The 26,726-nt window shown below is 47.1% G+C and overlaps 1 long non-coding RNA gene across 1 annotated transcript; it reads left to right on the top strand.

The window, feature by feature from the left end:
* Window positions 1-315: 315 nt before the first annotated feature.
* LOC136285842 (uncharacterized) lies at window positions 316-1,442 on the top strand. Its single transcript, XR_010719573.1, has 2 exons — window positions 316-722; window positions 916-1,442. It is a non-coding gene; the product is annotated as an uncharacterized lncRNA (long non-coding RNA).
* Window positions 1,443-26,726: the final 25,284 nt, after the last annotated feature.

Here is a 26,726-nt window from a genome sequence, read left to right as displayed (position 1 = left end):
AGGAGGGAGGGGGCGGGGGGCTGCGGCACCGCCACCGGCGCCGGCACCGGCACCGGCACCGGCACCGGCACCGGCACCGGCGGGGAGGGTGGGCCGGGACGCCCGCCGCTCGCCGGAGCGCCGACCCGCCGCGCCGGGCAGGTGCGTGCGCGTGCCCGCGCGTCCCTTGCCCGGCCGTAGCTGCGGACGCGTGTGTGCGCGCGCCGGCCCGCACACGTGCCCGCCCGTTCCCGGTGTTCCCGCCCCGCCCGCGCCCTGCGGGTCCCTGCTCCCCGCAGTAGAGCCGATCGGCCGGGCGCTGCTGAGCGCCGTCCCTCTCCCTCCCCTGCTCCTGCTCCTGGCGCCCCGCGCGGCCGCCCGCTCCGCTCCGGCGGGCTCACGTGTAACGCGGCTGCGGAATAATGAGCGCCGGCAGCGCTCCCGTCCCGGCCCCGCGCTCCGCCGCCCGCGCCCCGCCGCCCGCGCCCTGGGAGCAGCAGCCGGGAGGGGCGGCAGGGGCTCCCCGGGGGCAGCGGGACCTGCCCGTCCCCTGTGGCGGGAGGGACACGACTCGCACACGCGACCGCCGCCGCCGCCGCCGCCCTTGCGGGGTGACCTTCAGGGCGCTGCACAAACGCCACTGCCGCCTCCGGGTCGGGGGACACCCAGCCGTCGGCAGCGCACCCCTGACCCGGCCGGGAGGGGTCGGGGGGTTCTCTGCGGGGTCACCTCTGTGATCATAGGTAACCAATGTGCCTTGGTCCCCTGGTACCATTACAGGACAGTTAAATTAAATCTGTGCATCCAAGCATACTTGGGTTCACCTCTGAACTTCCTGTCGACTTGCAATATTGTATTCCACATATTTTCTTGCCCTTAAGCTACTGATACATTCTCTGAACTTTAGCTCCGTCTTCCTTTTTTTTTTTTCTCAAGGTCTGGAATCGCAATGAATGCTCACAGCTGGTGCACATTCTGGCCGTTGCCTGCAAGAATGACCTAGCCTGGAAATAAGGACTACCCAAACTCAGTATGCTCTTTCTCAGGTCTCAAGAGAAAGTGGTCTAGCCACCATCATCATATACCCTTCCGAAGACATTAAAGCTAGCATTTAGGGGACAAGTCATAATAGGGCACCCTTTTTCAAGTGATCCATGGCTACAACCCTAAACCAGCCCCTGAAGCAACTGAGGGACCTGCATTTTTAGGCCCTCAGCCACTCTAGGTCCAGACAGGCCAGATACCCTCAAACTCCCAACACCATTCATGGCAGCAGCTGAGTATGGCTTCCTTAGCTTTCGACATGCAACCAGAATTCTCAAAGCCATGAAGGCTTGTGGGTTAGAGATAAACAGAGGTTGTGTGCCTAGAAGGCCGTGTGTGTTTAATTGGGAGTGTCTGGTTTGATGAACGTGCCATGACACATTATCCATGACCAAAGGGAGCCAGGTGTGCCAGGTGGATTTTCATCCTGGGTTAGGAGAATCAGCTCTCAGTGGTGTTTATGTGATAGAGAAGAGCTGGAAAGCCAAGGGGAAGAGGATAATTGGAATCTCTCTTTTCTCCTTGGTGTCTGGTCAGAGCTGATCTTTCAAAGAGTCCTGGTGATGGTGGTTGATAACGAAAGCAAACACAGACAGCAGTACCTGATACCCAAGCGAACATCATCTACACTGCAGGGAGGGCAGTATCAGTTACAACTTAAGGCAGCTGTGATTACAATCAAGCCAATAAATACACAAGCACTGCTGAAGGAAAACCCACCTATTTTTGACTCTCTAGACCACAGCGCAGTTGCTGCTCTTGCCAGCTAGTCCATTCCTCTCAGCTGCTGGGCTGCAAGTCTGCAGTGGCAACTGGGGAGCTGAACCAACTTTCCTTCTAATGCCCCGGGTGCAATTTATAGCTCAGGTATGCTACCCTACAAAGGACAACAGTTTGAGAATTATGTATGGGTGCATGGGCGTCACACAAACATGAAATCAACTCACCAGACAGCCTGCCCTGCAGTGCTGTGTCTCGTGTTATCCACAGGCCAAGACCCAGTTCATCTGCCCTGTGGAAGAAAGAGCACACAAGTTAGCTCAGGGCACATGCAACAGCAGCAGTCAGTGCAGCTCTCTCCTTCTCGCCTTCTGCCTGAGCAATAGGGTCAGCCAAAACAAAACAAGCATGGGATATTCAGGGAAGTTCAAGGTGATACTGAAATCAGGGACGATTTGAACAGGGATACATTCTACCACAGCATTATTTCCTATGACCATAGAGAATGAGTTTGTAGAAAGCAACTAGAGAACATCTAAAGGACTGTATCACAATTACACAGTAAATGGCCACCCAGAAACACGATCTTCCTCATACACATTATCACTAGGAGCTCCAGAGCTGCTGGTGGAAGCTGAGCTGCAGGAGCTCCTGGCTTCATCAGTGTTTGTTCAAGGATCACTGAGAAACTCTCTCCTCTTCCTGCAAGCATCTGTATTTCTGTATAAATACACAGACAAGTCCTGTTGGGTTGGTGGTGGCCAGAAGTATCAAATCCCTGGGGCTGCACAGGCTGGGGCATGCAGGATGTGGAATGGGCAAAATGCCCTTCATGAGGGTCACAAACCATTCCTGCCAACCTTTTACAAAACTGAAGACACTGTCCTGTGCATGCTCAGGACGTGCGCTTTACTTGATGTCTGTGGATTATCCCCTCGGAATCAGCAGAACTAATAGGCAATGAAGTGCCAAATTTTATTCAAATTTGCTGTTTGTTTGGCTGCTCAGATATCAATCAGGCAGTCTCTAAGGCCACCACCGTATGATCTGATTTTCTAAGGCGATAAGGGCCTGAGGCAATGTTGGAAACTGCCAAGAACAAAATGTGCAAAGCAATGCATGTCCAGGAGATTAGCTGCAGGACCGAGGATGGGGTTAGGGAAAGCTGTGCACTGACACCTAGGAAGGAACAACCTACAGGATGGAAGTTGCTAAGTGTTTATCTCACTGCCTTTTGAGCATAGTCATCAAAGAGATTTCCTGCTTCCTTTCGATCTCCTGCCTTGTGGGACTGGGAAGAAGGCACCTAGAGCAAGGGAAGGCATCTCACTATGGGGCAGGATGGTGGACAATTATTTCTAATGTAGCAGCAAAAGAGAAATGGCCAGTGCAGAGCAGAGCAAAGCAAAGTAAGGATTTGTCTGGCTTGATTTCTGCCCCTTAGTGCCATTTTTTGGGGGGAAGGAGACTGGTCACACACAGAAACTTTGGGCAATGTGTGATCTAGAAACATCTCTGAAGGTGGCTGTGAGTGATGCTGTGATGAGCAGCAGGAGAGAGGCATGACAGGGCGGGGAACAACTCAGGCTGTGGGACCAAGGGCAAGTTATAAGGTGACAGAAATGTGCAAAATGGCCTCAAGTCATTAGTATTCCGTGGTCTGCCACTGCAAACAAATGGGGATGGGCCTGCTTGGACAGGCATGCCTGGGAGCTGGGAAAGGGCAGCTGCTCAACTGCTTGGCAACAAGCCTGCATCACACACAACAGGTGAGAGAGGAGGAGGAACTGAATGGCAGCCCTCAGACTGCCATCAAGATACCAGGTGGCAAACAGCCATTTTATAGTTCTCTGGGGGCCTTGAGGGGGAGAGTAGTGACCCTCAAGAACTGCCCTCAGGGTCCCAGAAAGGACATGCCAGTGTTTGGTCCCCGTGCCAGCATTTTGATCCTGCAGGCTGCTGCCTTGGGATTTTCCTCCAATTTTCTGCCTGGGAGGTTCAGGGGAAAAAAAAAAAATCCGCTCAGGGGCTGCTACATGTAACACTGGTTCAAGGAGGGTATGTTGACTCCCAGGACAAAACTGTCCTTCAAGTCCTCCTCCTTCCTCTCCTTGTCCCTCTTATAGGTGCGGGGTCACTAGTGATTAGATTTACAGACATATGCAGTTGGTTCTCTGAGCACAACGACTGCACAATTTAAACAGATTAACTGCATATAGCTGTGCAAGGTGAGGTAACTAAGGTCAAGGTTTCATGAAATGGTAGACCCTGAGAAAGTAAATATATGTAGAAATAACCTCCCCCCAAATTCAGACATGAGGACACTATTCTTTTCCCTAATATCCATTCTAGTTAGGTTGGGGTGCTTGCACAGCTCGCCCTTGGCAAAATGAGGTGTAAGACAACAGCTGATAAAACAGGTGACTCTATAAAGAGCATGGATGGATGGAAAACCCAAAAAGTGTCTGAGGCATTTGCCCCAAACCTGTTTTGCCAAAGAGGAAAACAAATACCAGACCTCACCTGATCATGCTAATGAGGATGGCATCTGTCAGCTGGGTTAAATGGTAACCAGGGGATGACAAAGACAATTTTGAAACAAATAATGAGTTGATTGGAAAGACTATATAAAAGAAAAATCAAAACTTTAACAGACCAGGGAGAGGCCTCAGACTCTCAGAATCCAGTGTGGCACATCCCAGCCTCTGTAGAGGTCAGATGCAGCAGTTCCCCATCCATGTGACACCATCAGCAGCAGGTACCCAGCACATGGCCTGACCCCATGGAGTGCAGTTGTGTGGGACTCACACTCTGGGAGGGGCTGTGACCTGCTGGTGTCCCTTCCTGCCAGCAGGTGCATTAGCTGATTGTAGGGAGTGTCATGGGCACCCCCAGAGCTGGAGATGGCCACAGCCCCAGTGGGAGCAGGATATAACTGGGGCCACCTGTGCTCCCAGAAGTGACCCCCATGCCAATGAGAGAGAGGTTGGTGCCCACGTGTCTGGGGATTAGTTACAAAAGTGTGTTTAGGAACCAGCAGGAATTTGTGTTTTCTAAGTGTCTAACCTAGTGGTTGAACTGCTGTATTGTTGACCTTGAATGTATAGTTCATGGATTGTCCATTAATTTCATGTCCTTAATAAATCAATTAACCATTTCAGTCCCAATTTGGTTTAACTTATGTGAGCTGAGCCACTTTTCTATGCCACAATGACTAGCTGATGCAGGCTTCTGACCAGTCCTGATGGGAGAAGGCATAAATGCTCAGCAATAGAAGTAAAAGATTCACTTCATGTTGAACTGGTGACCAGGTGCAGAACAAAGGAAGGTTTTTGGAGTGGACAGGATTGCGGTGAGGACAGAGAAGGGGGATGCAATAGAGACAATGTGATGTGTGCCTGGTGTTTGATAACTGGGATAAATACTTCTAGTGGACAGTATAGAGTTCTGGTGATTGCTACAGTGAAACCTGCCAGCTACAGATACTGTTCTAATGGAGACAAAGGCATCTTGGGAAGGCAGCAGAAGTCACATCATATTGCCAGAATTTAGTTTTTTGACTGATATGGAAAAAATTACTCTGATCTCACAGGAAATAATATGAAAATACTGTCTTGCATGAAATCTACCCTGTTTTCCTTGGCATATCTGGAAGTGATCACCACACAGGGAAGCAGCATTACCCAGGAACTAGCTATGAAGCTATCAAGAGCACATGTTTTGTGATAATGGGCTCCTGGAACTTTATTGGAGCAGTAGCCAGCTTCCTGGTATGTAGTCACCAAGCTCAGGCAGCTACATGAGCTCCTGATGAAGCCAACAGCTGCAAATCTGAGGCGCTGATACAGCTTCACCCCTGCTGGTCCAGAAAAATTGTCCCCATTTGGTTCCTACTGTGTGTAGAAGCACTGTGACCACCACAACAGGCTGCCAGCACTCTTCTGTTCAGGCAGAAAGATTGCAGGACTTCATTCTCCACTTGGCCCTGACCACAAGCCCAGTATGGGGTTTCTGATGAAGGTTATGTTTGGGCACCAGCCTGCTTGTCTGCTCCAGTCAGAGCTCTGCTGTCTCCAGTGCCAGCCAGCCAGGGACGTCCAGCAGGAAACCAAGTCATAGAATGAGAACTAAATAAACTCCAAAACTATTTTGAGGCCTTCTCTAAAAGACAAAGGAAAACAAAACTTCTAAAAATGAAAACAAAATCAGAGTGGAAAAACATTTCTATTTTTAGCCACCAGGAGCAAGACCTATCTAAGCAGCACCACACAGGAGCTGGCAATGGGAACGGTAAGTTAAGGTTCGACTTGTTCCTAAACATCAGTGGGATAGTATATGATTTACCATGCCTGTCAGAGGCCTTTGTCCTTCTCCTCATGGGAGGTCTTTTCCCTGAAACTGTTCACTGATGTATGTGGTAATTTTAAAGATTACTCCAGCATTGTCCACACTAAAACTTCTTACCAGCTGTAGGTGGATGTCTCTGCAAACTGGAGAGCCTGCTGCCCACTGTGGGCTTCTTGGTGGGCTTTGATTCGGCTTGGATTGTCTGGTTTCACTGTGACATCCTGCAGTGACCAACACTGCACCCTAACTTGAAGTGACACATGACGTGTTAAAAACAAACAAATCTTCACTGGACAATCCCTTTACAGTCCTGAACATCCAGTTATTATGACCAAAGACATCATGCAGCTGTGATGGAAGCTGTCTGCCTTCGTTTCCCTCATGTGAATTTGGTGCCGTGGTAACCACTTTGGAGTCTGAAATTCCCTTTTCTCTTTTAGCCAGTCCTGTAGACTGCAGCACACTACACAGCCTGAGAGGCATTATCATGCAGGCCAAAGGGGGCAGGCACATCCAATAGGTGCTTAAAAAGCACTTTTTTTCATTATAATTCTCCAATATTTTTTTATTGCAATTAGTAGAAGCTAAGAACCTGACTCGTGTGAATGATTTAAAAAGCTGGAGGGGCCTCAGTGTGTGTTTTTAGATGCTTGGATACCTTGGAAAATCTGCTTTGCCTTTGTGCTCAGATAGGCAGGATATGTTTGCCAGGGACATTAGTATCAGAACTGTGTCAAAGTTCTGATATCCATCCTGCAACATTGTGATGGGACCTGGGCATTTGTGTCGCTGGTCCCCACAGGTTAATCAGGCATTTCCCAGAAACTCTCAATCCTGGCTAAATAAGATACCACAAGTGACGGCCACAGGGAAGTGAACGCCATGAGCAAACAGCTCCACTGTGTCTGCCCTAACAACGAGACAGGTCGTGTGCTGTGATGATGCTGTTATTGACATAAGGCAATATCTTTGTTTTTCCCTTATTTAAACCTATTTATCAGCTGAATAACACAAATCCTTGGAGGATATAATCGTGACAAGACCTCCTAGTAAGCTAGTTTTGAGTTGCACTTCTTCTCTCATGGGAAACATCTCCAAAATACCAACATGCAAATCTGTTCTTCTGCATTTTAAAAGAATTCCCCAGGCAACCAGGACCAGGAACTGAATAGAAATTCCTTTTTCTCCCCACCTATATTTCCTTCTGGAAAAAGCAGTCGCTGTTGGCAATCAAAGATAAGCTACTATTGCCTGATATTCAAAGCACTTCACAAATGAATACTCCTTACCAAAATGGTCTTAGCTAACCAGTTTTGTTACAAGCTAGTTTTGATCACTGTAAGCAAGTAAGACTGGCAACACCTGGAACACACCGAAGGTCTATTTAATCCAGTGTGTCTTCTCCAGCTGTGGTCAGTACGGAATATTTAGGAAAAGAGCCTAAGAACAGGGCAAGTACACAGTGACAGTGTGACCTCCCAGGTGCCAGCAGTCTGCCACCTAGGGATTTCCCAAACCAGGGAGTACACCGGCAGCTAAGTAAACTGGGCGTAGTCCCCAGCCTAATCTGTGGCTCACTTTGGAGAAGCAGTTTGTATCCGGCGTGTTGCACCTCACCCTCCAGCCCCTGCAAGTTCACCGGGGTGAGCTTTGGAGGCCAGCGGAGGCCAGCAGGGGTGAGCGAGGTGTGACCACAGCCACACGCTGCACAGACAGGGCGAACACTGGCCTGTCACTGGTGCATTTCACCACGGCCCAGCAAGAGGGTTCAAAGCTGTCCCTGGTCTGGCTGAGTAAGTCACCATTATCCTCAGGGCGCCCACAGGTCAGCCTTCCCACGGGGTGTGCAGTTACAGGTGAACCATAAACCCCGCTGGACACGCGGGAGCTCACCTGATGAGGGTGGCACCTGTCTTACTGTCACTCTGCTGTTTGAGCACCCACGTGTCAACACTACCAGAAAACAAACAACAGCCTACAGCACAAGAGTGCACAAAGACAATCTTTCTCCTTCTTCAGATGCAGCCTCCTAGCACAAGGGAATTACCTCTCATTTTTCAGGCAAAATGACCGGCTGAGGTGGCCTTTGTGTCACCTGTGGTGACTCACCGACTCACAGTCTGTCCTTGCTGCACGAGGCTTGCCACATGGAAGGACATATTCTGCTAGGCACATACTTAATTTATAAGTGCTAATTAATTGCATAATGGATTAGATAGCAAAGTCCCTGGTCTATATTGTGTTCAAAATGCCATCTGGAAATAGGCTGGTGTGGTTAGTAAGATGGCTGCTCTCTTAAACCCGATACCTTTGTAAGAGAATCTGTCCTGGCATTATTGATGAGGCAGAACTGTACAATAAAGATGTGTACTTTATTCTCCAGGAGAATGTTTTTGAGATGGCAAACATTTGGTCATTGGGAAGGCTGACCAGTATGCTTCATTCCCATGGCAAGTGGTGGGATGAATATCCTGTTATAAATGTAAAGCAAATAGTTTACTCAAAGAGCTTTAAATGTCATCAGTCTCTTAGAAAGTAGTGCTCATGTGACTCTGAAAGCAGTGTGGCTGTTTAATGTAACTTTTGCCTCCACTTAGGCCCAGTGGGTGCCTGTGAGTGAGAGCAGCTGTCTTTATACTGACAGCCCTGTTCAGGTCAGGGAGGCTCTGACCCTCCTCTGAACTGACAGTCTGAAGCACTGGACAGACACTGCTGTTTCAGTCCTTCCACGTTTATCTTGGGGATCAGGTTTCCAGGAATCTGCTGCAGTTGAGTTCCCCTAATGAAACGGCACAGGGAAATCACCCACATCAGGCACCAAACAGGCCTGCAAATCCCCTTCTCCCCTCCTTGACTTCCAAGCACACTAACGAGTAAATGCACATCCACTATCTGACTCCATTTCTGGTAGGCGCATGTGGGACATGGGGAGCTGGTGGCAGATGAAAGAGCAGAGCCAGTGTTTTGCCACCTCAGATATGGCTCTGTGCAGGTGACAGCACTGTCCTGGCCAGCTGGCAGGTGTCTGGAGAGGCCGCAGCTGGGATCCTTGCACAGAGCCACAAGCAGCTGCCCAGAGCCCGTGCCTGCTGCACTTAGGAGGGCTGTGTGTGTCTGGCCCCGTGCCTCCGGCAGAGCAAAGAGCTTTCTAGGTACTGGGGAATTGCATCTGGCAGCAGCACCCTTCTAAGGCAGGGAAGTCCCCATTTCATCAGTGGGAGTAACTGTGGGTTTATCTGCATGGAGATGCTCCAGAAACCTAATTTGAATGAATTTGGCAAGGGATGAAACTTTAAAAACTTGTTTAAATCACATTAAAGCCACATGTGGGCATTTTAGCTTAAGAACATTTGATTTAGCCCACCCTAATTTAAAGCTATCCACTTTATTGCAGTTGACTCACCTATTTAAAATTCATGCCTCTAGTTCACTTAGATGACTTTTCTCCTCCATTTTCTTTTGTAAAGAAGCTATTTGAGAGAGAAGGGTCTTGTATGGGATTATCTAAAAGAAATGTCAGGAGCAGAAGTGAGGAAGACCAGACATACACAAGTACTCAGGGAAGAAGCTTTTCTCTCCACTGTCATTCTACCACTGCAGGAGTTGCTTTCTGCCGATCTAGCACTCTTTTTCTACCCTTTCCACATCAGGCTTTGCAACAGACCCGAACAGGAGAGGCAAGATGGGAAGAGCAAGATAGTGGTTGTCTTGTCTGGCTCCAAGCAACACCGTTCAGAAAATTCGTGAAAACGCCACAGCCATTTGAGACTGCAGTCTAGGGATCATTTATTATGCCCTTCCAGCACAACACAGACAGTATAATTTCATTCCATTACTTCTTCAGTCTGCCTGATAGTTTATCTTTGGCTGAAACATAAAGTCAGGTATTTGCTGCAGTCAAATTTCCCAGGCATTTTGCTGGATACATGTTTTCCATTGAAATCAATTTTGCTTTTAGAAAACTCTTTTATAATCTTTTCCCTTCTGACAGATATGCCTTTCTGTGCAAAATCATGGTCCTTGCCTTCTTGGGGATGCAGCTTTGGTCAATAAGCAGTTTAAAAAGAGGGAGCACCGATATTTTTCCAGGGTGGCTGAAATTATTACAGCAGAACGAATGCAAATTTCTCCTAACTTCAAGTACCTCTCTCTCACTGCCACTGCCATGCCTAGGTTCTTAAGGACACAGGGTGAGTCCTTTTTTTATCCCAATGTGTCAGCAAAGCCTACAAGATTTGCAGGGTGGTCCCAGCCTCAGGCATGCTGCAGGAGCCAAAAGAGGATCTGGTGGGCAGCTTCAAGGTTTCTTCATATGTAGGCCACAAATTTAGCCTTTTCTATCCCCTCACCCAAATGGCAGCATGAGGCTGGGCAGTGCCGAGAGATGCAGACACACATTAGAATAAAGAATAAAAATGAGCAAGACAGAAAAATGGAGATTAGCCTCTCTAGGGTAAGTAATTCACTCTAAAATATTTCAATCTTAATTCAGGACTTAATTCAAATATAAGACCACCCTCACTGTGCTGCACTGTCTCAGCGTTCTGGGATCATCAGTAATGCTCAGAACATGTGAGCAGTTTTCTAGTGCTGGATCTTAACATGACGCTAAGGGCAAGAGTCTCTGCTTCTTACCTTTTCCTAAGGCAGAAAGCAAGAGATGGGAAAAGTGACTTGGCCTTGCTCACAATGGATAGATGTTTACCAGGGCACTGGAGACAACACTCACAAGTCAAATTATAGTGACAGTGTGTTTGGACCATGACTCATGGACCCATCTGGCCAAAGCCAGGGGTCCACAGCCCAGCAGGGCTGGGCACAGTTGTTAGGTAAAGGTCTACAGACATGATCTTCTCTTGCAACGTTCATAGACACTCACATATCCTGCTTTCTACTGCCAGGACCCCTTGGGCCTAGACCTTTCCTCAGGCTGCCAGTCCTCCATCTGGAAAACTACAGTGCTCTGAAAAGCCCTGTAGAAACAAAGTTCGCGTTATTAACCTGTCAGGGACCTATGCCCAGCCTCTTCTTACAGTACTCTTACATGAAGCCAAACAAAACTGTATTCAGCTGAGTCTATGACAAATGCATTTGTTTGCCTAATTTTCTCATTTGCCACAGGAAAAAATCGGAATTCTTCTTCCTGACCAAATGAGTTTTAGCTTTTCTCATTAGCCTTTCATAATCTGTAGCACACAGATTGGGAGGAAAGGACTTTCAGCAATTTTGGCTGAAAGTAAGATGATTAAAGCTCAAAACCCAGAGCAGGAGAGAAGGCTTTGATGGTCCAGAGAAGTTTCCAGCCTCCTTCTATCACCCTTGATTTCAGGAGGAGTTTAAGAATGGCAAAAAATGACAGAACCAGACAAATCCTTACCCAGGTAATGGAATGGGCTGTTCAGGTCAGATGCTGTGACTCACACAGGCTGATCTACTGTAAAAAAACAACTGAAAAATTAAGGGCTTATCTGTACTGATGCGTCACTTTTAGCTTGGTTACAACAAGTTAGATCACTGTGGCGAACTTTATGTGACACTAGAGCTGTGAAATCTCTCATGGCCTGAGGCAGACATGGGATGTATGTACATTCCACAGCGTCCTGCATACACGCCTGCATCTGCTGTTGGACCTAAATGACCATCCACTCTCCTCCAAGCCTTCCACTTCCCTGTGCCCATGTGCTGGAATTGAAGTAAGCTGAGGTGAATGCACCCTTGAGCACGTGGATGCAGTATCCTGAGTCAGAGGCTGGTCAGAACCCTCTCATGTGTCCTCCTGGAGCCTAAACTTTGGACTAGATGCATTCCTCTCCTAGGAGCTGCACCAAAGACACCAGGCTACTGCCTGGACAGAGCAGGTGCCAGCAGCATACAGCTGGAGCCACAGCCAGGCTGGACTGTGCCCCTTATCATTTCTGCACTGCATGATCTGTGTGAGGTGGGGCTCGCCTCTACAGCAGTGAAAGCCACAGAGTAGAGCACCTCAAAAGGAAACTAGTTCTTGAGACAAGTTTGGGGGGTTTTTTTGTTTGTTTGTTCGGGGGGTTTTTTTGTGTTGTTTTGTTGTTGTTGTTGTTGTTGTTGTTGTGATTTTTTTGGTTTTTTAAAGTTCGTTTTTGTTTTTGTTTTTGTTTTTGGGTTTTTTTGGCTGACATAAGTGTGTCAGCACTAGGGCATTCACAAGCTCTTTTTTTTTGCTCCTATCCAGCCCAGCTTCACGAGCAAAATGGTGAATTGTAGGCCAATGCTCTACAGAGTCAGGTAATCCTTTTTATTTCTGTGAGAGCAATCTAGATGCATCTGACCACAGGCAGTGAATGTTGCAGCCCATGGCCAGTGGAAGCAGAACATGCTTCATGGAGTGCTGCTTTCGGGGAAGCGGGACACATTTGCTTGCGCACAACCAGGAGTGTGGGCAGGGCTCTGGGGACTTCATGTGAAGGTCACCCTCACACTCCTCATGCATGGCCTGCCTTGCCCCTCTCTGTGGCTTTGGGACACCAGCCCAGAGGGTGCTGGTGATGACACTGAGGCATCGAGAGGCACGAAGGAGCAGGGCAGAAGGAGCCCTTCTGCACAGAGGCACACACAGCACACAGGTCCCCAGGCTGCTACTCGTCACACCACATATGATGGAGAAAACGAGACCTAAGGGAGATGATGTCACTTGTGGAGTATATCCTATGGCAGATGAGCTGTAATTCTTTGTCTGTACAATGTTAGAAAGCGGGGGCGGTGTTTTAAAAGATATTTTCTTCACTGGAGCTAAGAATGGCAGGTTTCACAATGAAGCTGTTGTTCAATTAAACGTGAATCAGTGTGTTTGCAGACCTGACTGAGACAGGGAAGTAATAAAACAAAGACACTAAAACTTATCAGTAATTCTTACCATTTCTTAGCGATGTTTCTAATCTATGCCTTTGACCCTTCAGTAATTCTGCTTGGTTCTTTGCTGCTGTAACATTTAGAAAGTAACTGAAAATTTTATGCCACTAGTTAGCTTATCATATTTGCTTTACTACAGCCCAAGACAAAGGCCAATATATCATAAGATAAAAGTCCAACCCCATATTTGGATTCCTACATGAATGAGTTTAATTTTAAATGAGCAGAACTCACAATCTCTCTCACTTCTTTTAATAGAAACTCAAGGGTTCCTGAGAAATCAACTCTTTTATCAGACTTTCAGATATGGTCTTGGGGACGTGGCTTTTTAAGCAAATCACAGGCACAGGTCTGCATGAACTTTGTGCCATTCGTACAGGTGTTGAGTGGGGTGAAGATATTTTTACTTTTTCTTTCACATGACTTGTGGGACAGCTTTGCACCCCGTCAGGCTGGTTTAACCCCAAAGGTTGGACTACCAAAGACTTCTGTTGGCCTACAGATGGGTCTGGTGGCAAAGAGGGGTGAGCTGCCTTGCTGCACCACCCTTGCTGCACCACCCTTGCAGCAAAGCCCTGTTTTCTGCCTGTGAGTTACAGGCTAGTACAAAGCACAGCCTTGACACACAGTCTCCACAGAGAGACACCTCCCTGGTAAAACTCGCTGGTGTTGGAAAAGTGTTTGTACAAAGCTGTGGCTGAAAGACAAGCTTTTTTGACCACGCCTGCTTTCTACAACTTTTTTGTGAGGGGAAGAGGAGGAACAGACACTGATCTCTTTTTTGTGGTGACCAGTGACAGGACCCAGGGGAATGGGCTGAACTTGTGTCAGGGGAGGTTTAGGTTGGTTATTATGAAAAGGTTCTTCCCCCAGAGTGTGGTTGGGCACTGGAACAGGCTCCCTGGGGGAATGGTCACAGCACCAAGTCTGCCAGAGCTCAGGAAGCACTTGGACAATGCTCTCAGGCACACAGTGATACTTGGGGTGTCCTGTGCAGGGTCAGGAGTTGGACTCAATGATCCTGATGAGTTCATTCCAACTCAGCATATTCTGTAATTCTGTAATGTATCATTGCTTTATGTTGGCAAAGCTTTCACTTCCAAGAGGAGAGAAGAGTTTAAACATTGGCAGTCCTATTCAGGTCATTGTAAAGGAATTTTAAATTGAGAGTTCTATTCGTATGGACTTGTTTAAGTGAAAAACAACCTCTCCTTGACACATATGCCACATATACCGACAACATAACCACATCATAACCGCAAGTTTCACAGATATGCAGCTATAGACAAGACACCAGCCTGAGAAGTGTCCTGGTGACTTGCATGCAGTTTGGTCACATGGCAGGATTAAACAGAAGAAACAGCATAAAATAAAGTTACAAGGTGGCAGATTCAAGGCTAACAAAAGAAAAAGCTTCATCAAATGGGTAGTTAAATTCTGAAGCTGGCTGCCAGCAGTGCTATGGATACCTAAAATAGATTTCAAAAAATGATTTGACAAAGTTGCAAACAGATCTATTAGGTGCTATTAAACAGCAAGATTTTAGGAAGCTTTCAAGAACCCACCGCCTGGCAAGTACACCAGAGAATTACCACCACATGCTTGCCTTTCTCATAGAGTTTTCTTTAAAATTCTCTAAAACCACTGGCAAGGAGAGGATACTAGACTAGACAGACATATAGAGGGATCCAGTGTGCCCATTTTTCATTTAAAGTTTCCTATGTTGGCGCTAATTTACTTTAATGATGAGGGTTGTAAACCACAGGGGTTCACCAGCTGCATTCCCCAGGAGCTGGGCCATCCCTGCAGCCCAGACAACCTCTTTGAGTGACAAGATCTAAATTGATCAGGAAACAGTCATGCCATGTTCTCCTGGATGAATTTATCTGACTGCTGCCTACAGGAAGGTATAACTTTTCAGGCATTTACTTCACTTGATGCAGACAAACCCTAAGTGGTTCACCCAGCTCAGATGCAAAGGAGTGCAGCAGGCAAAGATATTGACTCCAGTTCCCCTATATGCTTTGCCAGCACCCAAACACCTGATCTTCTGTGCTTCTCCACTCAGGAGACAAGAGCAGGACAGGGAAGCGGAGATAAAATAGGCAAAAAATAATAACTGTGCAGATTTTTATAGGTCAGGACACCCATCTGCCCTGAGGTTTACAGTGCACACTTCTCTTTGGTGGCCTTCTTCACTGGCATGAGCAGATTTGTCTGCACAGAAAACTGAACACACTTGGGAGTCCTCCTGCAACAGTGGTCATTGCTGCTGCTAAACATAAGGTCAAACTCTATTTCAGCAAGGAATTTGTCCTCTGAGCTGTAACATGGATTGGACTTGCATACACAGGTGAGACAAAAACATGCAGTGACATGGTTAGCAGAGAACTGGGCTGTAACGTGACCTCTTGGCATAAAGATCTGCCCGCCAGGCGTGACGGAGGGAAAGCAGTTTCTGCTGCATTATGCTACTGTTTCCCAATGTAACAGATCCCAGACTGTTCTGATTTCTCAGAGTTTTGCCTGAGCCACTGCTCCCCTTCCTAGGTGATACTTGACTCCATGGGCTGGAAGCCCCTGAGGTAACTCCCCAAGGAACACCATTGGGAAACCTGGGTTCAATTTCCGGTTCTGCCCTAAAATTTCTCATCATTGCTCAGGAAACTGAAGAGATTACAGGTGACATCTCTGTACCTCCACTTGTCTCCTGTAAAGCAGCGCTTGCAGCAGTTTTTAGCCCCTTAGGAATGTGAGGAGAAGGTAAAGATTTGAGGTACTCAGATTCGGTGGTACCAGACATAGGCAAGCCCTGTGGATGATGCACAGAACTGGGATGAGCTTTTCCCCTGACATCCTGGGCAGGTGGCTGCAACGGAGGCTCACCCTGCCTGTGGGAGACTTTCTGCATGAGTTGAGGTAAATCCAGACTTTTTCTCTTTCAGTGTGCTCGAATTTTGCTTTGGGGTGGCAGCAGAACAGATGGCTGGCCTGTGTAGCATTAGGTCAATAACTCAGGACCTCAGCTGCGAGGGGAGTCTCTCTGCACCAGCATCTCAAGCATCTAGTGCTGTCACAACTGCACAGACCAAAGAGCAAATATCCCGGCTCCAGGTCAATGCTGAGAAGAACCACAGTTCCTTAAGGCTTCTCCAAATAACCACAAAAGCGCATGTTCCGGAACAGCTTGTTCTACCTCAAGCCATGTGGTTATTTCATCTAGCAGTGGGCTTTAGCGGAGTTCCTTTATCACCAGCTGCAGCAGGGCTAAACTGTTTCCTGCCATTGATTAAGGAAATAAAAGTCACCAAGCACAGATTTTCCTGAAATCCTTGTGTGAAGCTCTTCCCCTGAGCACGCTCTCCACTGATTGTGTTGCTTTGCCAAGCCTTGTTAAGGCTTCTCCATTGTTCTTTCGTGTGCTGTCAATCAATCACAGTTGCCTGTTAACACTGACAGGCTTTGCAAAGACAAATATCCAATTAAGATCCTTAATTACCACCACGTAACATTCAGATGTATTCACTGGGGAAGGGACACGTGAAAAAAATCAAGGAAGAAACTGAGCAGAATGGGGGGAGGGAGGTGGACCCCTTCCAGTGATTTTATTTGCAGAAGGATATAATTAATCTACAATAATATGCAAGCTCTTTTAAAAAGAAAATTAACACCAAGAGAATCTGAATCTCAGAATCAGCTGTCTCCTCTTTGAGAGTTAAATGCATTAGCTCCAGAGGCAGGAAAGAAAGAGAAAAATAGGTTTAGGATTTTTGTGTGTCTTAAAACAAGTGGAATCTACACCCACTGGTATGACACTGCAAATATTCCACGTAATTTGCATCACAGGTGCAGGTCTTGTCGCTAAAGGGAAATGTGCCTCTATTTGCCAGTTAAAAACACATTGTTGACAGACCTCATCCTACCCTTCTACTTTCCCTCCAGCTCAGCCCAGGCTTCCACTGCCAGCTTTACTGCCTGGGGCATGTGTGAAAGGCAGCGCTGCAGGCAGGGTGAGCAACAGGTAGGCTGGATTTGGGATTGAGAGAAGATGATACCACATTGTTCATCAAGACCTCACAGGGGTGGGAGGGAACTTGGTGAAATGTGTTAAGCTGTTATTCCAAAAGGGAAACTTCAGGTAGTGATTTTGAGTATGTCTGAGTTAGATATGTAGGTGACCTTCTCAGCCAGATGGACACTGATTTCCTCTACGGTACGTCTAAAATGGAAGTTTTCCAGCATATGTATGTATTGCTAGAGCCGTGACAAAAATACTTCAGTAATGGAGATGCCATCCATACCACAGAGAAGTTATTTTCTCACCTATTTAAATAGGCTATGCTGTAATTTCTTTTTTCCAAGCATAATTAAATTATGCTAGGGCCAGAACTGTGATGAGTTGGATGTGTATTCTCCAGTATACTCCCAGCTGGTATACCTCAACAAGATAGCAAAAATTTTTAATACAGAATAATCCATATGCATGTTATCACTATCAACATTACCCCTTAGAAAGGGAAAAACAAAACTGGGGACAAATATTCTCTCCAGTGTGAGAAGTCACACAGCTTTGCTGAGAAGCCAACAGCGGTAACTCTGATTTTCCCACCTTTTATTTAACTACTCCCTTCAGTGATCTGTCCTCAGCCCTCAGGACATTGAGGATGTCAGTGGTTCCTTTGTGGTTTTGAAGTTTCTACCCCATCTAGGCATTACCAGAAAATAAGTTTATACCCATGAGCTAAACCCATCATGGAATCACAGTCCAACCTGCAAACTCTGCAGGACAATAAAGAAGTTGAACAGCCTTCAGAGCACAAACAACATAAAGTGCAGCAGTGACTTGTCAGAGTTTTTTACCCTCACTGCTGTAGTTGTCTATTAAACAGACTTGTAAAATATTACACTGTTATAGATGGATTTGCTCAAATTTTTGTTTTCCCCTCTTCCTTAGCTGAAGGGTGGAAAGAAAAGCATACATTTCTATAGTCCTGGAATCAAGACTGGTTTTGCCTAAATATAGAGCAAACCAAAGGATCTATTTTTTCAGGAGACCAACTGTTTTTCGAAAGGGAGTGACCAAGAAAGCATATATTGCTGTGATAAGACTGAGAAGACCAAAACAGGTGAAAGGCTATAATTCCTTGCCCACTTGAACCCTCTCAGGTCTGGCTGAGATTTAACCACTCGTTTGACAATGGTCCAGCCCATTTGTGTGAGCAATGCATTGAGCACCAAAGCAGCCCGAAAAAAAATTCCTGAATGCCTGTGTGGAGAGACTTTCTTTAACTGAAAACAGGATCAATCAATCACAGTTTCCTTTAGTGCAGCGCAGTGAGAGTGGGCTGGTCAATACATATGTCAGAACACAAAAATGAAATAAAAAATGTAAACACGTGGAGATCTTAATTATTTGGAAACAGGAGAGGGCAGTTACTAATGTCAAGTAGTTTTTCAATATAAGGATGAGTGCTCCAATTGCTGGAAGATTTTTAAATAGAAAATGAATAAAGAACAAGCAGGATAATAATGAATTATTGCATACTTTATATGCAGATCTGTAAGGCCTGTGTTATTCTTTAAATAAGAACAAATAGCATATAAAGAAAATAAGCATCTCCAAAGCCAGATCTGCATATCTTATGCAGCAATAAAATTACCTCCCCTCCCCTAGTTTTATTTGGGGGAAATTATTTAGAGTTTCTTGAGTTTTTAATTGTGGTTTCTCAGGCATGTCTAATGGGTCATATTTCAGCTGCAGCATAGTGTCTCTAGCTTTCTATTTAAGTAATACTTTGCTTTGGCGAAGAGAACAAACATGGCCTGGGAAACAGTCTGCAATCTCCTCCAGTCAAATTCACAAACATAATTCTAGGGTTTTATCTGCTGCTGCAGTCAGCTGCTGAGAAAATTACATTATTATAAATGCAATTATTAAGGTAAACATAAAACACAAAATACTGACTTTGCTACAACAAGCACACCACCCCCCCTGCCCTCCACCTGCCCCCCGGCCTGCAAAAACATCTTTACCTGCATCACATCAAGGCTGGCTCTCTGACTGCCACAACACTTTTTTGTCACCAGTGGCACACTAGGATACTTTATCCCGGGTTTTATTCATATACTCAGGAATGTTTGACATGACTATAAATAATTCAGTGCTGACACACAGATTTTCAAAAAGATTTAGTCTCACTTATAATGCAAGATAAAGCCAAGTGCCTGGTAGGAAGGAGGCAGCATGAGAACCATTCTCGAACTATTTTCTTTACCTGAGTGACTAAGCAGTGAAAAGGCACTTATAAGACTACATCTTTGTGGGAAAATGCACCCAGCTGAAAAGCTGGAATAGGCAGAGCTGGTGGAAAATCCCCGGCACAAAATCCCCAGAACGGCTCACAGCCCCTGATGGGAGAGTCAGCCATGAATAGTTAACACATTCCTAGCCTGAACAGATTTCCTTTCCACAAGTCTTGGCTTGTGGAGGGCAAGATGGTCTGAGACAAAACACTTACTGGACACATTTCTCACTGGAAGACATTGCAGAAAACAGGGGTTAAAAAACATATAACCTGTGGTAAAAGGATAGGAACTTTGCATGCTCCTAGGATACAAGAAGCACGTGAAAATCCCCAAAGAAACACAAGGATAAGTTTCTTAATTCTGTCCACACCATCAGGGCCTCAAGACAAAAGAAATTCAAAAAAGAAAATGAAATAATCCAGCCTGGCTTCATCCCTTCTAGCCTGACAACAGTGGGGACCGAGTCTCAGCTCAAGGTCTAGGATTTGATATTTTGCTGGTTCCAAGGAGGCTTCCTTGGCTTGATGACCTCCAGAGCAGGAATCTCCAGCTAAGACTCTGACTGGCAGAAGACAGAAGCCAGCCTGTCCTTGCCTGATGCCCTTTTCATCATTCCATGCCAGTCCTTAGAGCAGGAGAAGCAGAAAGAGCTGTTAAGGCTAGGATGACATGTTTCTGGCCTCCTGTGTGGCATTTAGGCAAAATCCCTGTCAGCCACACAGAAATGCCTCAGTGGCGAAGTGTGTTGCTGCATTTACAGCAACATCAGCTTGCTTTCTGGAGTTCAAGGAGAAAATGCTGCAGAACAGGACTCCAACCTTGGCTTTTTCCACTACCATCAAGGGCAACTTGGGACAGCAAAAGAGAGGGGCCTTGAGAGGCATTTTCCTGCACGGACGCTGTTTTCCTGCAGACCATGCCGCAGCGCTGCCGGTGCCCCGGGCGGTGCCGTGCCCTGACCCTGGCACACGAGGCTGGAGCTGGTGTGCAGCACCTCCGGCCTTCGCTCGGCTCCTGAGGCTCTGCCGTGCCTCGCTCACCCGGCCTGACCCGCAGCTGGCCCTGGCGCTGCCACCCGCTCCTTCCTGCTGGCCGGGACACCACGCTGCCTTCCCACAGCCCATGTGGCAGCACGGGGCCCTTCCTGGGTGGAACCTGCTCCCTCACCCGCGTGGGCCAGCCTAGCCCCGCCAGGGGCCGAGGAGCGCGGGGGGCTGGTCGCCGCCGCCGCCGTGCCCCGCGGAGGTGCCGGAGGAGCGGCCCTCAGGCCGGGCAGCGAGGTCTGGCAGCGGCTCTGGGCTGGTATGCTGCCCAAACCAGTTACACCAGCGCCGCTGCCCTCCCAGCCCCCACGCCGAGCTGGCCAGGACACTGGGAGGCCTCCAGGCAGACAGGGGTGGGGATGGGACCTGCGGAGCTGCTACAGCTCCTTCTTGGGTGCTGGCCAAGAAGGAAAGCCGTGTGGCGCCTTGACCCACGTGGTTTGGGAACAGCCATCGCAGGCACTTGCTAACAGTGCAGGGTTAAGTCGTGGCATCAGCAGGGCTGTGCTGTAAGTACTAGTGCATAGCGGAACTAAACAAGGGCCATCTAAGGAAAAATGTGAACCTCTCCGTAGGGCTGCAGCTATCCCTATGTCTCACATTTTCCAAGATGAATACTGGTTTTTTTCCCTGCCCTTAGCAGCCTTTTGACAACTTTCAGACTTGGAGACCTTTCTAGTAAAATTTATCGTGTCTCTCACCTAGTTCCCTTAGGGTGAGAACACCTTTCTAAAAGTCCTGTTCCTTCCTTTCCTTCACATACCCATCCAGTAGCCTGGGATCACACACTGATCTAAATCTTCCTGTCCATTTCTTTTGATACCTCCCTGCACTATCTACTCATTTCCCTTGTCTAGTTCTCTAGATATTTCCAGATCCAGGGAAGCTAAAGCAGAGATTTCTGATGTGGACTTTGTGGGTCTGGGACAAATACGCTTCTCACTGGAAAAAGTGGTCGAGACACAGAGAGCAGACAGGAAGCCTGACTTACCAGGCTGATGACCAGACATTTTTTTCCCAAGGCAAGCTTTTCTGAGGACTGACACAGTAGGTAGGTGGAAAGCAAATGGCTTTCAGAGAGAAACAACCAGTGTTTCATCAAAGGTCACAAGGAGCCTGTATGACCAGATCAGGGCATGTGCACCACTCCAAGCCCTCTTGTCCAACCCAGCACTCCCATTCCACTGTGAGCCACACACCAGCTCCTCAGGCTGGAAGACATCTGGTTCATACTAAAGAGAGGACTTTTCCCATCAGTTGCTGTGTTTGTCACTGCTTTCCTTCTTCATTCTGGTGAAAGAAAATATATTATCCTCCACTTGTGCTCACATGTGATTAGAAGTTATTCATGAGAGATGGGTCAGAGCTCCTGGATAGATGTAGAGCAAATACCAGATAGTAAGAGGAAATTTCCAAAACACAGTAATATCACACCACCAAGTCATAGCCCCTCTCTTGAAGCAAGGGCCCCTACCCTTTTCTTGGTCTTAATTCACTGATGAGTTTTCTAAAAAAGCAGAAAAGCAACACAAGCATTAGCGAAGGAAATGACTTTATGCCAGGTACACATTCCCACTCATAACTGGTGTCCTAAAGTCACAACCATGTATATCTCTTCTCCCCTCCATTTTGACTGCATTTGAAAAGAGAAAATGGTCCTCTAGGTATGAATGACACAAAATGCCGATATCCTTCACTCATCCTTGCAACACATGTGGCAACACTGCTTTGACGACACATCTGTCTCAGCCTGCAGCTCACCTGGTATCGGCTGTTGTGCAAGTGCTTCCTGAAAACCCCACAGTGTTTTTCCTGTGAGGCCAGCAGGGGCTGGAATTGGGTCAGGTTCTGAATGCAGATCACTGCTTTGGTGGGCAGGGTGTGAGGAGCTGTCTGAGCCAGCACCACTCCAATGCTCGCCCTTTCCTTCCCGCACACCACTGACCTGCTGCGGCACCACAAGCTCTCTGCGTAAAGGCTGTAGTAGGGAGGTTTCGGTTTCAGGGAGCTTACGCTTGACACCATTTGGGTTACAATAGGGTGGGAGCTAAAGCCCTGCTTGCTACCTGGAAGTTTCATCCAGCCATTCCCACCTGCATTGCTGGCATGCTTGGGACAGCCCTGGCTGCTCGCGAGACAGACCGTCCAAGCATTGCAGACAAAATGTGCTCCAAGCCCTAACTTGTTGCAACACTTCTGGGGTTATAACCTGAATCTGTAGATGTGCATTGTGAAAACTGGGCAGCAGAAGGGGTGAGAAATCAAACCTGCTGTGAGTGCCCGGGTGGCTCCTGTGTGCTTTAATTGCCTCTTCACCATACTGTCCTACTCCTGGTGACCTTGACTTCAGCAAGAAGGCTGCCAGCTTAGATGAAGCACAGACTAGGAGTGCTTAGCTGTCAAATTCCAGTTGGTGACTGTTGGCAGGATGAGAAAAATGACTTCTAATCCTCGGTGGTTCATATCTCACTTGCAATAGGCCCAAATTAGCTGATCGGTTATGGGGCTGAGATCTGAATGAGCAAGTGAAGCTGCTCTAACCCTAGAGAAAGGGCAAGGATTTGGGAGGCTCTGGTATAACTGCTTGTCTTGCAACAAACCTGTCATGTAACCATGCCCAAGTCACCTGCTTTTAGGCCCCTTATCTTGCTTCCCTGAATGCAGTGTAAGCACTCTTCAGGTTTTGGGGGCTGGTACTCTGAGGTCTATAAGAAGTTTGGCCACTAAGTATGCTCAGAAAAGTCCACAAGAAAGAACTGGCTATCACTAACAGTTGCCCCTTTCCTGCAGTACTTCACATGCACGGATGCAAGGTCCCAGTTCACCTAGAAAACGCAGGACAGGGACATTAGCTCTAGCCCTGCCTATTTCCCATGCCCTGTGGATAAGACAGAGCTTCAGGCTCCAGGTTTGGGAACAAGTTACTCTCCTCAATGCTAAATTCATTTTAAAAGCAGCAGCATCATTTTTTTTCTCACCTCCTCCCTCCCCACAAGAGCATGAAGTGCCTTTCAGGTAACAGGCCATACCCAAGGATTCCTCAAGATGTTAGCACAGGAAATCTTGGCTTAGAGAAAGCTGCTGTTGTTAGGACAACATGTATCACAAATGCTGCCATTGCTGCATACTCCCTGCCTGGTCCCAACCACTCTCCTTATGCTTCACGGCCTCTCTCCCACTTAACAGGCTGAAAATGAGGTCAAATGCTCTGGAAATGGTTTGTTCCACTCTTTTCTGTGTATTATAAAAAGGCCCAAATGAAAGCATTTCTGAAGTAGCACTGTATGAGCAAAGATGCCTAAGCTGAAGTGTTGTATTAGAAGGTGTTGATCAAACTGCTGCAGTTGACTGACTTTGCACAGACAAACCAGGCCAGTGAAGTCAGTAAGCCATTCATATCTGCAAGGACCGAAATGCCCTTCTCTCACACACCTGAGCAGCAGATCTGCTTAATGGTAATACATGGCTTACATTTGCAAGGTGCACCCATTCCATAGCAACTTTTTAGCAGCAAATAGCAAGGCTGAACATCTGGACCTGTACTGCTGTCTGGCAAGGAGGAGGCTGAATATAACCTATAAGATCTGCAACTAGAGGGCACAGCAGAATGGAAGGGAGGGAAACTAAGTCCGAATGTCTGGGACGTGGCAAAGGTGTGCTGTTAACAGACTGCAAAGAAAAATTAAATCCATGTGATTAGAACCAGTACACAAAGTATCCAGACCTCTCAGTTATGCATCTCACTGAAGACATGGCTGGTGGCAAATTTTTCTAGCAGTGGTGAGCCTTTCCTGCTTCAGATTGGATTGCCACCTGCTGACCAGTTGTCCCTACTTTGGGCAATACCCTAGATCCTGAGCCTCCATTCCTCTCCCATTATCAGCAAGACTCCACTGCATTTAGTTTGTGCTATCTGATCAGATTGCAACCAGAGGTCATATAACTGTACAGACCATTAAGTACCAGTTCACTTGAGCAGAAGTAAATGGCTCCATTCTACTGAAGCACCATTACTCACGCAGTTCACCTTAAGTACTGGGATATCATCTCAGCAAGGCAATGAAGGCAATAAAAATGCAATCTGCCCACGACATGGTTTTTACTGGGGAGATCTGGATATGGAAAGTATTTCCAGATCCTTCCAGATCTGTGCTGCTTAATATGTAATGAAACATGTTGTAAGCAGCTAGATCTAAGTGTTTGGGACTGGAATATTTGCGCACATGTTTTTGGTTTGTCGTACCCTGTCCCTACCTGCCAAATGCGGAGGGTAGGCTTTTAAATGACTTTTCATCCAAATGCATGTGGAAAAATATCACTGCTGGAAACCTCTCACTGTAGCACAGTTCTGTTTGTACTGGAAAACCCAGCTATCACCACCCAATAAACCAGAGGAGTGATCTTGGAGGGATTCTTCTCAGCAAATGTCCAAAAATAGCAGATATTGCAAGAGGGTAGAAGGTCATGTAACACCCATGCTACCACGCTCCTCTGAGTCCTGTTCCTTACCTATGACAAGCCAGCCACTCCTTTCCTTGCTGCTTGCTAGGCAGTTTCTTATTCACATAGTCTTTCTTTAGCTGCTGTTTTGCTGAGTATCTCACACATTTTTGAGGCCCAGTTTTCCAAAGAGCTGGGGTAGCCACACTGGGCTGAAATCTGTGCATTTCCAAGTTTTCGCTCTCATTTCAGTCACAGCCTCTGCCTCTGACTCAGACTGGTGTTTCTGATAGGATCTCAGAGAGGGAGGAAACAAGAATAAATAGCATCACGCCCTCCTCACGTGGGTTGTGGTGCAGAGCTGAAACAAGATGAGGAAGAGCCTGGGCTGGAGAGGGAGGGGGCCCAGCTGAAACTAACCCACATTTTGAGGATTCCTCCACTCTAATGGGGCACTGCAGCAGCGGTATTACCAGCCTCTTCTTCTCTCATCCCAGGACCCAAAGTGGCTATTACTGGCTCCTAACTAGCAGAAGCATGAGCTGTCTGTCCCAGCTTCCCAGAGCTGGCAAGAAAGCTGCCCTAAGAGGCAATTAATGCTGCTGGGCAAGATGAGGGCAGGTTAGCATGGCAAAGGTCATGCACCCAGGGCACCCAACCCTGGCCCAGGGTGACCCTGTGTTTCCACCTCTCTAGGGAGCTGCATTAAGGAGAAGTCAGGCACAGGCCACTTTGAACGAGCAACACTTTGAAACAGTGGTGGAAAGCTAAAGAGCTTTCCTGGCAAGTAGGAATAGAGAGCTTGAGGATTTTGACAATAAACAACTGATCCTCTGACCTGATTCAAAACCTGGTCTGGTGAGATTCAATGGTGACTCAGCCTCAGAGTAGTACTCTGCATGCCAGGATATACTGGCCTCAATTTGGTTCTTTGGAGATACCTGCATAATAAAGAGCTCCTTATATCTGGCACATACTGAGAGTTTCAGGAGGCCACCAGGCTGAAACTGAGTCAGACACTATTACAGTCAGTACCTTTCAGCCAGAAAGGCCTGATGATATCCCAGCCATGGATTCCTTGGTATCTCAACAGAGGCGAGATGGAATGAAAAGAGACACTCAGAGTTTTGTGAAGGTCCCCTTGGAAAGGCCCCATAAGCATGTGGATGTCTTCTAAACATTATCAAATGCTTTTATTAGGTACTTTCAGCTTAGTTCCTTTGCTCCTTGGGTGCTGCAACATTTAATGAAATCCTGCCTCGCTGGTTGCACAGTTTCCAATCTCATTCTTTGCCTCCACTAAACAAGATACAGCTACAGGGGCAACAGTGTAACTAGCAAACCTCAGTACTGCATTTGGAGTTTATTTTCTCAGTTAGTAATAATAAGCCACACCAGCAAAAAGCCTCCTGCTGCTGCTTTTTCCTCTTATCGCTGCGTTTACAGTAAAGCTTGTGCTGATTGCAGTTGGCTGGTGGGAGGAGAGGGAGAGAAAAGGTATTTTCCACACTCTTGATAGCTCTATAATTTCCTAGTACAAGATAGGGCTAGGTCATGTCATTGATCCCTGTAACACAGGACATCCCGGGGTGGACAGGGGCAGGCTGCTCATTCAGGGTGAGGGACAGAGCCTTGCAGAAGAAAGGAAAGCAAAAGTTCGCACAGGACTGAATCCACACTGGGAGATCATTTTTCTCTTTTCAGCAGAGCTATTATGGTGGAGATGAGCTCTAATACGACGCAGGAACAGCTGTTTATAACAGTGTGTGTTCATTAACATCTCTTCAATTGAAAGGACAAAATAAGCTGTTGGAAGGAAAAAAAGACCCAGCTACTTTCTTTAAGAATTCAAAGACTTTACAGTCAACATCTGAAGGTCACCACGAAAGACCTCCAGGAAACAGACTCAGTGGTTGTGACAGTTCTAAAAATAGACAGTAATTTTCAAATACCTAAACATTT

This window comes from Chamaea fasciata, unplaced genomic scaffold (genome assembly GCF_029207755.1).
Source record: "Chamaea fasciata isolate MVZ Bird 193981 ecotype frontalis unplaced genomic scaffold, bChaFas1.0.hap1 SCAF_2, whole genome shotgun sequence".
Taxonomy (NCBI): domain Eukaryota; kingdom Metazoa; phylum Chordata; class Aves; order Passeriformes; family Sylviidae; genus Chamaea; species Chamaea fasciata.
This window is presented reverse-complemented; position numbering and strand designations above follow the sequence as displayed.